General features: G+C 33.3%; 1 long non-coding RNA gene across 1 annotated transcript; it reads left to right on the plus strand.

Annotated features, from left to right (window-relative positions):
• The first annotated feature begins 1,949 nt into the window (after positions 1-1,949).
• Positions 1,950-8,797, plus strand: LOC140852653 (uncharacterized). The gene is made up of 3 exons (XR_012135546.1): positions 1,950-2,393; positions 2,851-2,925; positions 8,495-8,797. It is a non-coding gene; the product is annotated as an uncharacterized lncRNA (long non-coding RNA).
• Positions 8,798-12,001: the final 3,204 nt, after the last annotated feature.

Here is a 12,001-nt window from a genome sequence, read left to right on the forward strand (position 1 = left end):
TTGTATTTTCTTTTTAAAAAAATTGAGATCTACATGTTTCTTTAGAATTTTGGAGGGAATAAAATATATTTTTAAGTTAGAGAAAAAAAATGTGAGAGATGGTTTATCTTTTATTGTACTCTTTTCACTTGATAGGCACCTATGCATATGTATGTGTTAATATGCATTTAAATCTAGCGAGATGATGTTGCTCAAAATTAGAGACTGGGATAATAATGTAATGCTCTTGCTATTATTCTTTATAAAAAAAAGGTAGAAATATTTTTGTAAAATATTATCAGTTCATAGATGTTTAAAGTGACATGAATAACCTTTGAACCCAATACATGAGATTATAATTAAGGTGGAAGAATGAAGAACTTTCCTATTGTTATGTTATCCCAATTGCTTTCTTATTCTAGCATGCAATAGGTCCACTTGAAAAATTTTGGCCCAGTGATGCAAGATTACATTATTTGAGGATGCATTTGAAGGCAGATCCCCTTTTCATTTTGAGAAGAATAACCCCTAGTGCATAATTCTTACTAGAATTTATAGCTTTGTTCTTCATTAACCATAAGTAATGGTGGGTACATGCAACATATGAGAGAGAGGAAGCGATGATGGTTCCCTTGCATGGGTTACTCTTTTTGTCTTTTAGGATTTGTGAGACAAAATCTATTAAAATAAAAAAATACTTTATCTAGTTGATTTCTTTGCCACTTAAAAAAATGAATATTAAATAAAAATTATTTGAAGGTGTTTGTCATTACATTGAAAATGTTTCTCAAATATGTTTATTGATAGCTTAGCAACTCAATATTCAACTTTTTCATCCCTTGAGCCATAATAATTTTTTGTATCGCATGGTAGGAGAAAATTCTAGTATGCATAAAACAAGCACCCTAATATAATATGAAGAAACACCTTTTATTTGATGAAAAAAATTTTCTCAAAGAAATTTTATTAATATATCAAATGTAATACCCCAACCTAGTTTCTCAAAAAAAAAAAACCAACATATGTAGAGCACATGCTGGAGAAATTGACTCCTACCAGAACTCCTAAAGGAGTTCTTTTCTTTTCTATTTAAGACTCTTATTTTGGATGGGAGTTTGATTTTTTTAAGCCTCTACCTTCTTTGATTGTCCCTCTATATAAAGGAGTGGCCTCTCCCTTGACACTCCTATTTTGGATGGAAGTTCGATTTTTTTAGCCTCTACCACCTTCGATTGGTCTTATATTTCTTCTCTTCTTTCTCATCTCAGAAAGCCATTATTTTCATTTCTTTTTGCTGCTAAAAAATAGGGTCACCAACCATTGGGATGAAGGTAAGAGCTACTAGTTATCTGATTAATTCTTCTTCCTATCTTTCTAGGTCCTAGAATCATGAATTCTGAGTGTAAAATCATTGGATTAGATCGAAAGCAGGATGTCCTATTTGAATTCCTTGTTTTATCATGATTGATTTCTTTATTTTTCTAGATTTAATCACTGGAAGCAGCCGCTTGTAGAACCATTGTTGACCGTGGATGATGGCCTCTATTCACCACCACAATCTAGCCTCAAATCATTTTGTTTTTCCTTTGCATTTTAGTCCGATTCTTTGTTTTTGTTTTTGGGCTTTCTTCCATTAGACAACCGCTACTGCCAACCACCTGCTCGACCGTTCTTGGGTGGTTGGCATGCCACCGCACCTCGCTGACCATGCCACCATTGGACCCGTAAGGGTCCTTGTTTGTACTAGAGAGGGGTGGGGTAATCTCCTTTGTTTTGCCAAGGAAAACCTAAGAAGAGAGGAAGAAGAATAGAAAAAACAAGAGAAGAGAAAAAAAGAAAGAAAAAGAAAAGAAGAAAGAAAGAGAGAGATTCTCTCACTTCTCTTTCTCTTTTCTCTCTTTTCACGTGCTTCAACTATTTTCTATGAAAACCAATTGTTTGGATCCAATTCATCCTCAGCCAGCATCCCTTGCTGACTTCACCAGAATGAACAAAAAAAAAAGAGAAGGTGGAACTGTGGCAGGGGAGGAAGCTGTGTTCGACTGAAATTAGAGAATCAAGTTTCCTGTTGATCTATGGCTGGTGGCGGAGGAGTTTGGATAGGTCACACCGGCAAAATCTGGCCTTATTTGAGAAGGATCGAGTCTATGTCATCCTATCCCTCTTCTATTTAAGCCTCCCATGTCTTGATTAAAATCCTCACCAAATCCTCCATCACCTCCTTCCTCTTTCTTCCCCATCTTTGGCGACCACCGCACTGTCTTGCCAAAGCGGCACCACCTCCCACCTCCCTCTAAAATCCTAATTTTTTTTTTCAAATCCATCAACATACATGTTCCGAGAGTCTTCAAGTGTGAGATCTGTCAAAACCGCTCCATCGGCTGCTATCATCATCATCGCCACCATTATCTCTGGTAAGCCCCTCTTCTTCCCTTTTTCCTTTTGGCCCTAGGAGTCATCACCTTGGCATGAAGGGCAGAGCCCTTTTCCTCCCTTACCTTCGAACCTCCTATGGTTGTTAGGCCGAACTGTCACCCCTGACGTCGCCATGCCAGCTGCCGACTGTTTTAGCCATATTGCAGCTAACCCCACCCTCTGATCGCCCTAAAACTCAAGAGGTTTTGGGTTCAACCAAGAGAGAAAAGAAAGAAACAAGGGAGAGAGACAGGGATATGGACCCAAAATCTTTGGGTGAACCTAACCTATTGATTGGACTCAATCTAATTGAGTCTGAGTCAAGCCAAATTATATAGATCTTGCTCAAAAATAGACCTAAACCTCAACCTAGACTCAGGTCAGATTGAGAGTCTTCTATTTATCTAATTTTTCCTAAATTTAGGGCTAATGAAACTTATTCATTATTTGTACTAGAGCCCTTATCACCGGAAGAACACCGAATCTAGAGATTGGGCAAAAAAGATTATAGAATTTTGGATCTAATCAATGGTAAGCTTTCTTTTATCTTTGTGTTTATTTTTGCACATATTCATATTTTTTTAAAAATAGATTTTGTGCATAAAATATTAAAAAATTATTAAAAATTGAAAGTATGTATTTATGCATAAAAAATAATTTAAAAAATTAGATCAAGCATGGTGTTACCTTTGTATGGTACAAATTTTTGAAAAGAGATGATTTTCTTGTATTAATATTGCATGATTTTTAGAAAAAAATTATACATGTTCATCTATGCATGAAATTTTGAATAAAAATTATTTTATTATCTTTTTGGAAAATATAAAAATTTGAGTTGATACTGTTACAAAAATAAGCATGATTATTTATAAAAAATTAGTTGTGGTAAAATCATGAGAAAAATTCTCTAATTAGACTATGATTGGGGTCTAGCCAATGAGACTAATCGTTGGCCACGTATCAGAAATACGTTTCTTTTGGACCTAGTCAGTCGGGGCTAGTTGCTGGTAGAATTAGTCCTTTGGCCTAGCCAGTTAAGACTAATCATTGGCATAAATTGATGTATTCACGTGTTTATTTTCAGAACTAATTTCTTTGTCTTATCACGGGACAAATCGTGGCCATATGAATCATAGCTAGTTTTCTTTTGGACCAAACTAGTGAGGCTGATCACTAGTACATATTGATGGATTGGATGTTCTATATTGAGCGGCTAGTCTTTTCTGGGTCTTGTTATGGGGCTGATCATAGCCATAGTCACAAAAGACTGAGAGAGGATTTGAAATCTTAGTGTTATGCAGACATATTTTGAAGATCAAAATTATAATGGTTCATACATCTATTATTATAAATTACTATTGTTTGAAAAAAAATTATAATTATGCTTGATTCCTCAGAGATATTAAAAACTTACTAAGTCCATAACGCTCACTCTTTTTTTTTTAAATTTTTTTTCAAATCCAGAAGATTCTACAGGACTGGGGACCGAACAGTGAGGAGCATAAGACTTAGGAAGTTATTTCCTTAGCTATATCTGAATAGTTATACTTTAAAAATATTATTTTGAATTTCATTGGAACTTTATCTGGTTTGTTATTAGTTATGAAGATTTTATTAAATAAAGATATTAGAAAATTTATTTTTACCATTATTTGAGTTAAATCGAGATAATTATGTTTCGATGAAAGGCAGGCCTTGCATGTTCGAAGGGATTAAATCCTAAAGATATGCAGCTGTCTGTCGAGTGCTTGGCTTAGATCATCGAATCGGGTGTGACACTTTCTCTTTAAAAAAGTTTTACTTTTTCTCTCTATGCTATTTTCTCTCTCTAAATCATTTCTCTCTTCATTAATTTTTCTCTCTATGATTGATCCAGTAAGAGATTTTTTATCAATAATTTTGATATGATCTTAGCAAAGAGAGTTCTAATCTATGATCATCAAACAGTGTGTCAGCACCAACCTTGATTAGATCTGGATACCACTGGATTCGATTATCTATGATTTTTACGGAACCATCTATATACTAATTGAATCATAATTTAATTAAATCATCTTGATCAGATAGATTGAGATGTTAGACAATTTGTCTGGTCAGTCCTATTGTATCTCATTAATTTTTCTTTTCTCTGATTTTCTCTCTCTTTTTGATTTATGAATCCAATGAAAAATTTCTATACCTATTATTTTCAATCCGAATTAATCTGATAGACAGACTTTGAACCATCTATATCCTCATTAAATCTTAATCGGATAAAACTAGATGACCAGACCAATCCAAACTATTGGATGCGACTATTCATCAATCCTATCTTTCTTAATTATTGATGTCGTTCTTAATTATTGGAATTGATCCTGTATGGGATTGTAGATGTCTGGTAATTGGATACTATGATATGATCTATAAATTGAAGAGTTTGAAATAAAATTTTTAGAATTATATGAATTTATTGAAATACATATGAGGTAAGTAATGCTTCACTTTTTCTAGATTTATTGATAAATTATAAAATATTTTTTAACATAAATTATGAGATGATATATAAATTTGATGAATGATATTTTTTTATTAAAAATATCTTATTTTGAAATGTTATAATGAATATGACTGAAAGTATTGATCTTGTTATGCATCATATTTGATTGATTTTGATACCACATGATTATGTATATTCTCATCGAACTGATAAATAAAACATGATTTATGAAAAGATTTTGATTCAAGATAATTTGAACTCTCAACCAACTATATGGAAGATCCCGCTAATGGGGGCTAATACGTTAGCAAGTGATTAGTACTGAAGATTTATGTCACCAGCAGACTAGCAATAAGCTACCAGCAGTCCAGCGAATTCGACGGGCTTTGCTGCTAGATGATTCTCAATATACTACAAGTTGACATGCGGTGTTATAACCCTATCATAGGGATAATGTGGTCATCATTTATAGTTGATAAAAATTTGATATTTTGAAAGAATTAAATTCTTGAAAGAAACTCAAATTTTGAAAAGAAATTGAATTTGGCATGAACTATCTTTTGATAATGTTGCATAATAAAAAATGATTTCGAACTAATGAATTCTATATGCTTATTTTTTATAAATAATTATTTATTTTATTATCTAATTTAATCTAATTGAAGTGATCATTGCTTATTAGACTATTTATTATCTTCTATTTTATTATTTTTATAGATCTTGAGGACTAAGATGACACATAAATATGTACAGAAGAGTGATTAGAAGCAGAACTTTGATATTTTTATTTTAGATTAAAAATTTTATCAAATTTGATGTAAGATCTTTTGAATATTGTTGAATGTATTGAAATATCAAAGTTAAAATTTTAATTATTAAATTTAGACTTAATTTATCGATTAATTATTCTACTATTGTTTTATGATAGCATGATGAGATATCTTGCATGCTTATAGTATGAGTTTTCTATAAATATGTGGCGGTTGCCATAACTCCTAATTCATGATCTCGGAAGGAGGACATGACATCAAATGACCAACTTCATACAGTATGTTAGATGCACATACATGGCATGACCCTTAACCCTAATTCAAAAATTAAACTTGGTACAGAACCATACTCAAAATATGACTTAGTACTAAGAAAACATGTAGAATTATTCAACTATATATATATATATGTATATAAAATTCAATTCTATTTTCAATAAAAAAATTATATAAAAATCAGATGAAAACTGCTAGCTCACAAGTTCACTGACACTTATAAAGCTTAGCATGATCCACTAGTCAGGTTATCTGCAATGCTGCATGACACCCTCGAATCATGACATTACCATAAATAGAAACATGAAGGCTTCAAAGTTCAGCATCAGACTTTTCGATCATAAGATTGCCCCAACTGATAATAAGATATTATAGTTAGCTATTTTCTTTTTATTTTTCCCATTATTATCATTAGTATTATCCTATGACTGGGTTGCTGGTCTTTTTACAAAACCATGATTCAAACTATTGTCCTAGACTTACATTGGAAACTACAGCTGCTCAAGCACCGAAAGGATGCTTCTGATCACCTTCGTGTCACCAATTTAAGACTCGTTTGGTTAATAGGAAGTGGAGGAGGGGAAAAGGTACTTCCTGAGAAGTAAAGAAAGAGCTTCTTGTTTAATTAGAGTTTTAAAAGGAAAGAGAGTGAAAAAAGTATTTCTCATGGGAAGTCATTTTTCATATTTCATGAAAAGTGAAAACCCATGAGAAATGTAGATTTTGATACTTTTCGTGATATGAAAAGTGATAATACTTTTTTTTTTCTAAAATATCCTTTTAACATCCATAGCTAAAATTTAGTAAAATATCAATGGATGGTTAGGATGAAATACTAAATAGTAATATAATATTATATTAATATTATCTTAATATTTATATAAATATAATATTAATATTTATTATATTTTAATATTTATATTAATATAATATTTTTATTAATATTAATATAATATTTATATTAATATAATATAATATTTATATCTATATTAATAAATTTATTATATTAAAATATTTATATTATATTAATATAATATTAATATATTAATATTATGTTAACATAATAAATTATTATTATCTAATATTATATTTATATTAATATAAATATAATATTAATATTTATATAAAGTTTATAAGTAAAAATGTATAGTTTTATATTTACTAAGAGTATAATATGTATTTTACACCGTTTTCTCAGAAAAATAAGTGCTCATTCAAATATAAGCTACTTTATAATAAGTTATCTTCTCATGGTCAACCAAATATATCAAAATCTTATTTTCAGAAAGTAACTTTTCAGAAAGTTACTTTTTGAAAAGAAAAGTTCTTTCCGTGAACCAAATAAGTGCTTAATGGGACATTGGTGGGTCAAAAGAGGCTGACACCCAATCTCAAAAGGTTCGGGCTCACAAAGTGCTAGCTAGTAACACCTCACGGACCCAGCATGGACCCAAAATGATCAAGATTTCTAAGAAATATCCTAAGCCTCACATTTTATTGCACCTATGCCTGGAGTATGATTAGTATTTATTAAGTTAGAAATTTGGTCATTGGCCAGGAGGCCATGGCTAAGATGTTAAATCTATGAAGAGAAAGTTTTTATGCACCGCATGCGGTGTAATAAAATTGATGTGGAGTGCACTATCTAATTACATCGGAGTACGTAGCTACTATTTTTCAATGTATATTTAACATCTGCAGTTCTACTTTTTCATTTAAAATTTTGAATGATGAAAATGCCCTCCTCTTCTGAAAAATTTATGACATCTTGTAGTCAAATTATGACTTCCTGCGTGTTGAATGTCATAATTTTTTTTTCAAAAATCATAAAAAAAAAATATTTTCATCATTAAAAATTTATGAGTTTTAAAATGATGAAAATATCCCTCGTTTCTTTATGATATCTTATGTGCAGGAAGTCATAATTTGATGGCAGGATGTCATAATATGGTCATGGGATGTCATAATTTTTTCAGAAGAAGAAGAATAATTTCATCATTCAAAATCTCAAATGAAAAAGTAGCAGGCATTTAATGCGTATTGAAGAACAGTGGCTACGTGGCCTAAATATATGGGACAGTGCATTTTTTCTATATCGAATATGGTGCACAAAGAATTACTCAATCTATGAAAATTAAAATAGCAAGGCCCAGGCTTTTCAACCACCCCTACATAACTATAGCTTAAATGTAACAATCCAAGATCTCCAGAATATCTTTCGAGTGAATAACCGATGTGGGATTAAACATATACCTGTATAAATCCTCACATTAGAATTAATAAAGAGCTTTGGGCTGATAACTGGGTCTTGTAACTATAATTTTCCAAACCTGGACTTTGGCATTGAAGTGAGGCTCCAATTGTGTGCCTGGCTCGAAACTTCATAAATGGAAATGTTGATTTCTTCCCGTTATTTCCAATCTCTTACTCGTCTCACACTGGGAAGACAACTTAGTTTTTCTGAAGTGTTATGCGCTTTTCTTGAAACAAAAATGGCTGGGCAGATAGGTTGAACAGATTTTTGATGCAAGAGAGTAATTGATCTTAATGGAAACCTGCTGCTACTTGGAAACCACAGGCAGGAATTGTAGCACAAGCAAGAAGGAGCTCTGATGAGGAAAAGCTAAGTCCTATTTTCCATGAAGCCGAGGGAAGCATAGGGAATGGGAGCCAAGGAGGAAGCACTCTCACCATATGGAATTATTTGACACCATAACATAGCTGTCCTGGTTGCTAACACGCAGTGCATGGATGGGTGTGGCTGAGGATCTTTATTAACAATAAGTCAAAGTTACAAGTATAATTCCTCTCATTACCTATAAGCAATCCCCATATGTATGATGTGAATATGAACTAGCTTATGCCATGTGTTTCCCTTGAAAATTTCTCCTAGTCTGCTTTTATGGTTTTTCTTAAAAATGTAGCATGATGGTTAAAAGTTAGCATCAACTCAATTTTATAACAAAAGAAGCTTGTAAGGAGAGTCTGCACTTGCTTGCGATATCTTATTTACGGTCTGAAGTCTTACCCAAATCTTCGTTATCTAATCAATGATATGCAAAAGAATTAGGGAGCCTTTTCAACCCACTATGCAATTTATTAGCCTCATCTCCCTATTAGCCCTTTTTTTGTTTTGGGTAAGAAGCGTAGACATGTACATTAACATGAAAGGATAGTAACATCACGCTCAGGTGACCCTGTACAGAAGTTAAGAAGGACGAAAAGAGGCCACAAGAGCAGAGATTCCAGTAGCATCTTTGAAAAAATAAACAATCCATAGATGCACAGGATAAGGTAAACACATAGAAAATAGATAAGTTGGTGCAATTGTGAAAATAGCACCCGCTGACAAAGGCAATAGATAGGATTTGTAACTTTAGCACCGGGCACCATGGGGACCCAAGTAAAGTAAAGCTGGGCTTCACATCTTCTTGAAGTGGAGAAACAATATGGAGAACAGCAAGCAGCAGAGGAGATTTTGAGTTTTTGATCTGGGACTGCACCATTGAGAATCTATAAGGAAGATCCAAAGTTCTGTATTGTTGATAACCCATACTGTAGCAACCAGCAGCTATAATCCATCGTTGATTTAAGCGGCCTGAAAGGACAGCACTGAAAACAGCTATAGTGGAGATAACCTGGTAGCCAACAACCGAACTCATAACAATGAAAACAGTGATATGAGCATGGAACATCTTGCACAATCTGAGAACAGCAGTGAAGTAGCCTTGAAATAAATATAGGAAAGTAGCCTTGAAATAAATATAGGACCATTGAGGCACCAAGGTATATGTAAGAGTATACTTCTAGAGTTCCATCTGTTAAAAAGGCATGCAGTAGCCCAACAAAACAAATAAATGCAGAGAAGAACAGAAAATAAAGATAGCAGACAACTTTGAAGAAAGGATGGACTCTTGAGATTGAATTATAGAGCATGAGTTTGAACCCTTGAGCATGTAGGGGTAAATGTCTTCATAACTGCTTTTATAGAGTATCAGATAAGAGAACCATTGGTGGGTTGTCAGTAACGAAGTAGCAAGAATGACAACATCATAAAACTGCAAGCCAACAAGGTGGGTGTCCATTAAAAGGAAGCTGATGCTAAGCACCGCCACCCACATATTCCAACAAAACTATTCATATAAGCAAGTAGGAGACATTATGATGTACCCACCAACATAGGAAGGCAATAGAAAGGTATGTATGACCAGCAGGATAATGCTACACCAGTAATTGGAAAAACTAATCGGCCAAGAAGTAGGTAATACCCGCAAGAAAAAGCAGAGAAAACGGTAAGATATAACACTCCTCTTTCCCCCTCAATTTTCTCTCCTTTAAACTTTTGTTTTTTCTTCTTGTCCATTTTTTCTGCCTTTTTCCTTTCTTTTGTCATTTTTTGTTTTTGTTTTTTCCTTTTTTTCCACATTGTTTCCTTTAGTCATAGAATGTAATTCCTTCTTTCTAATTTAGCTGATAAAAATTCATTCACCAAGTATCTTCTAAACTCCATTATTCTCAGTAACGAAGATGCAACAGCTTTTCCAGTGTAGAAGTAGTGCATCCTGATCCAAATATAGAAAAGCAAGAACAGAATCCCAGTACAAAGTGACTAACCACTAATTGAGACAAGTAGCCACATCATATGAGAAAATTCTCAGTTGTGGTTGGTGTTGCATATTCAGAATGCTGATTTGTCCTGGACCTTCCTTTAAATTATAAAACACTGACACATCTCTGCCAATATCTCCTACATTTAGAATGAGAGTTCCAACCGATGGAGCTTGACTAACTGTTTCGACTGTAGTGTAATCACATCCCAACTTAAAAAAGGATTCCCACAAGTAGCTCAATGTCATCAGAGTAGGTGCTATAGGTGCCATCATCCTCCAATAAACAGATATCATGTGTTTGCACCAGCAATGATTCAGCAAATATACAAGAAAGAAATCTCAAAGTGTAAAGAAAACAAACAAGGCAGTTAGATATATAAAAACCCCCACCCCTTTTATTATCAGCTGCACCCTCTTATTGTCACTCACTCTCTCAGCAATTTTCTCACCACCAATTTTATTGTGTCTTTTTATGATAAGACTAAGCATCCGTTCCACAAAAAGGAACGGATTCTTGCGGTACTCAAAAAGTACCGTAAGATACTGTGACATCCATCAAAAGATGAGTGGCATACACGCGCGTTAAAATACTAAAAAAAAAAAAAAAAAAGATAAATTTCAGAAGTATTTGAATAGTTTAGATAAACATCACATAATCGTCTTTTTTTGATGAACGTCTCAATATGTGCATAGTATCGTGCTGTATTTTTTGAATACCACAAAGGATCTCGTTCCACAAAAATAATAGACTATTTTTTTTGTGACCCTTATGTCACGCAAATGGCCATCACCATCCTATAGTGTATATACCCATTATGAGCTAGTCCACCGCATATATACAAAGCTATAATTAACACAAATGGAAAACAAGGCGAGAACAACAGTTACTTGATTTATGCCAATATTATCCCAATAATGGGCATATAGAGGAACATGCAAGAGATGGCAGCTAATAAAATAAAGGATGGGAAGGTCATACGGAAAACAACTTGAACAGACGAGCCCAAGCAAAGATCGCCCTAACACATACTACAGATGAATCTCAAAATCCCAAAACACCAAACCACATTGAGGACCTGAAATAGTATAGGCATGGATGGTCAGTTGCCAAACAGCTAAACAGTCACCATATTGGCTGCATATCCTACAATACAAAAGCAGCATATGAAGGAACAAATAATTATCTGGTAGATCAAACTCCATAACTGTCCGCCTGCAGTAGATACTTGCATTGATGGTCAACCATAGAGTCCATGTTCCATGAAAAATCACCTTGTGATGCCTTACTAGCCATGTAATCTGCCACTTGATTTGCCTCCCAAAAAGTATGATTAATTTGAAAAGAGATAGCAGATGCTTTCTAGGTCCACAAATCTTGTAATAAAGGAATATGTTTGTATTTATGTGTATAGCGATTGGTAAGCCATGAGATTATGGTAAGGAGTCACATTCTAATAATATGTGATCACCTTGAA

Source organism: Elaeis guineensis, chromosome 11 (assembly GCF_000442705.2).
Source record: "Elaeis guineensis isolate ETL-2024a chromosome 11, EG11, whole genome shotgun sequence".
Taxonomy (NCBI): Eukaryota; Viridiplantae; Streptophyta; class Magnoliopsida; order Arecales; family Arecaceae; genus Elaeis; species Elaeis guineensis.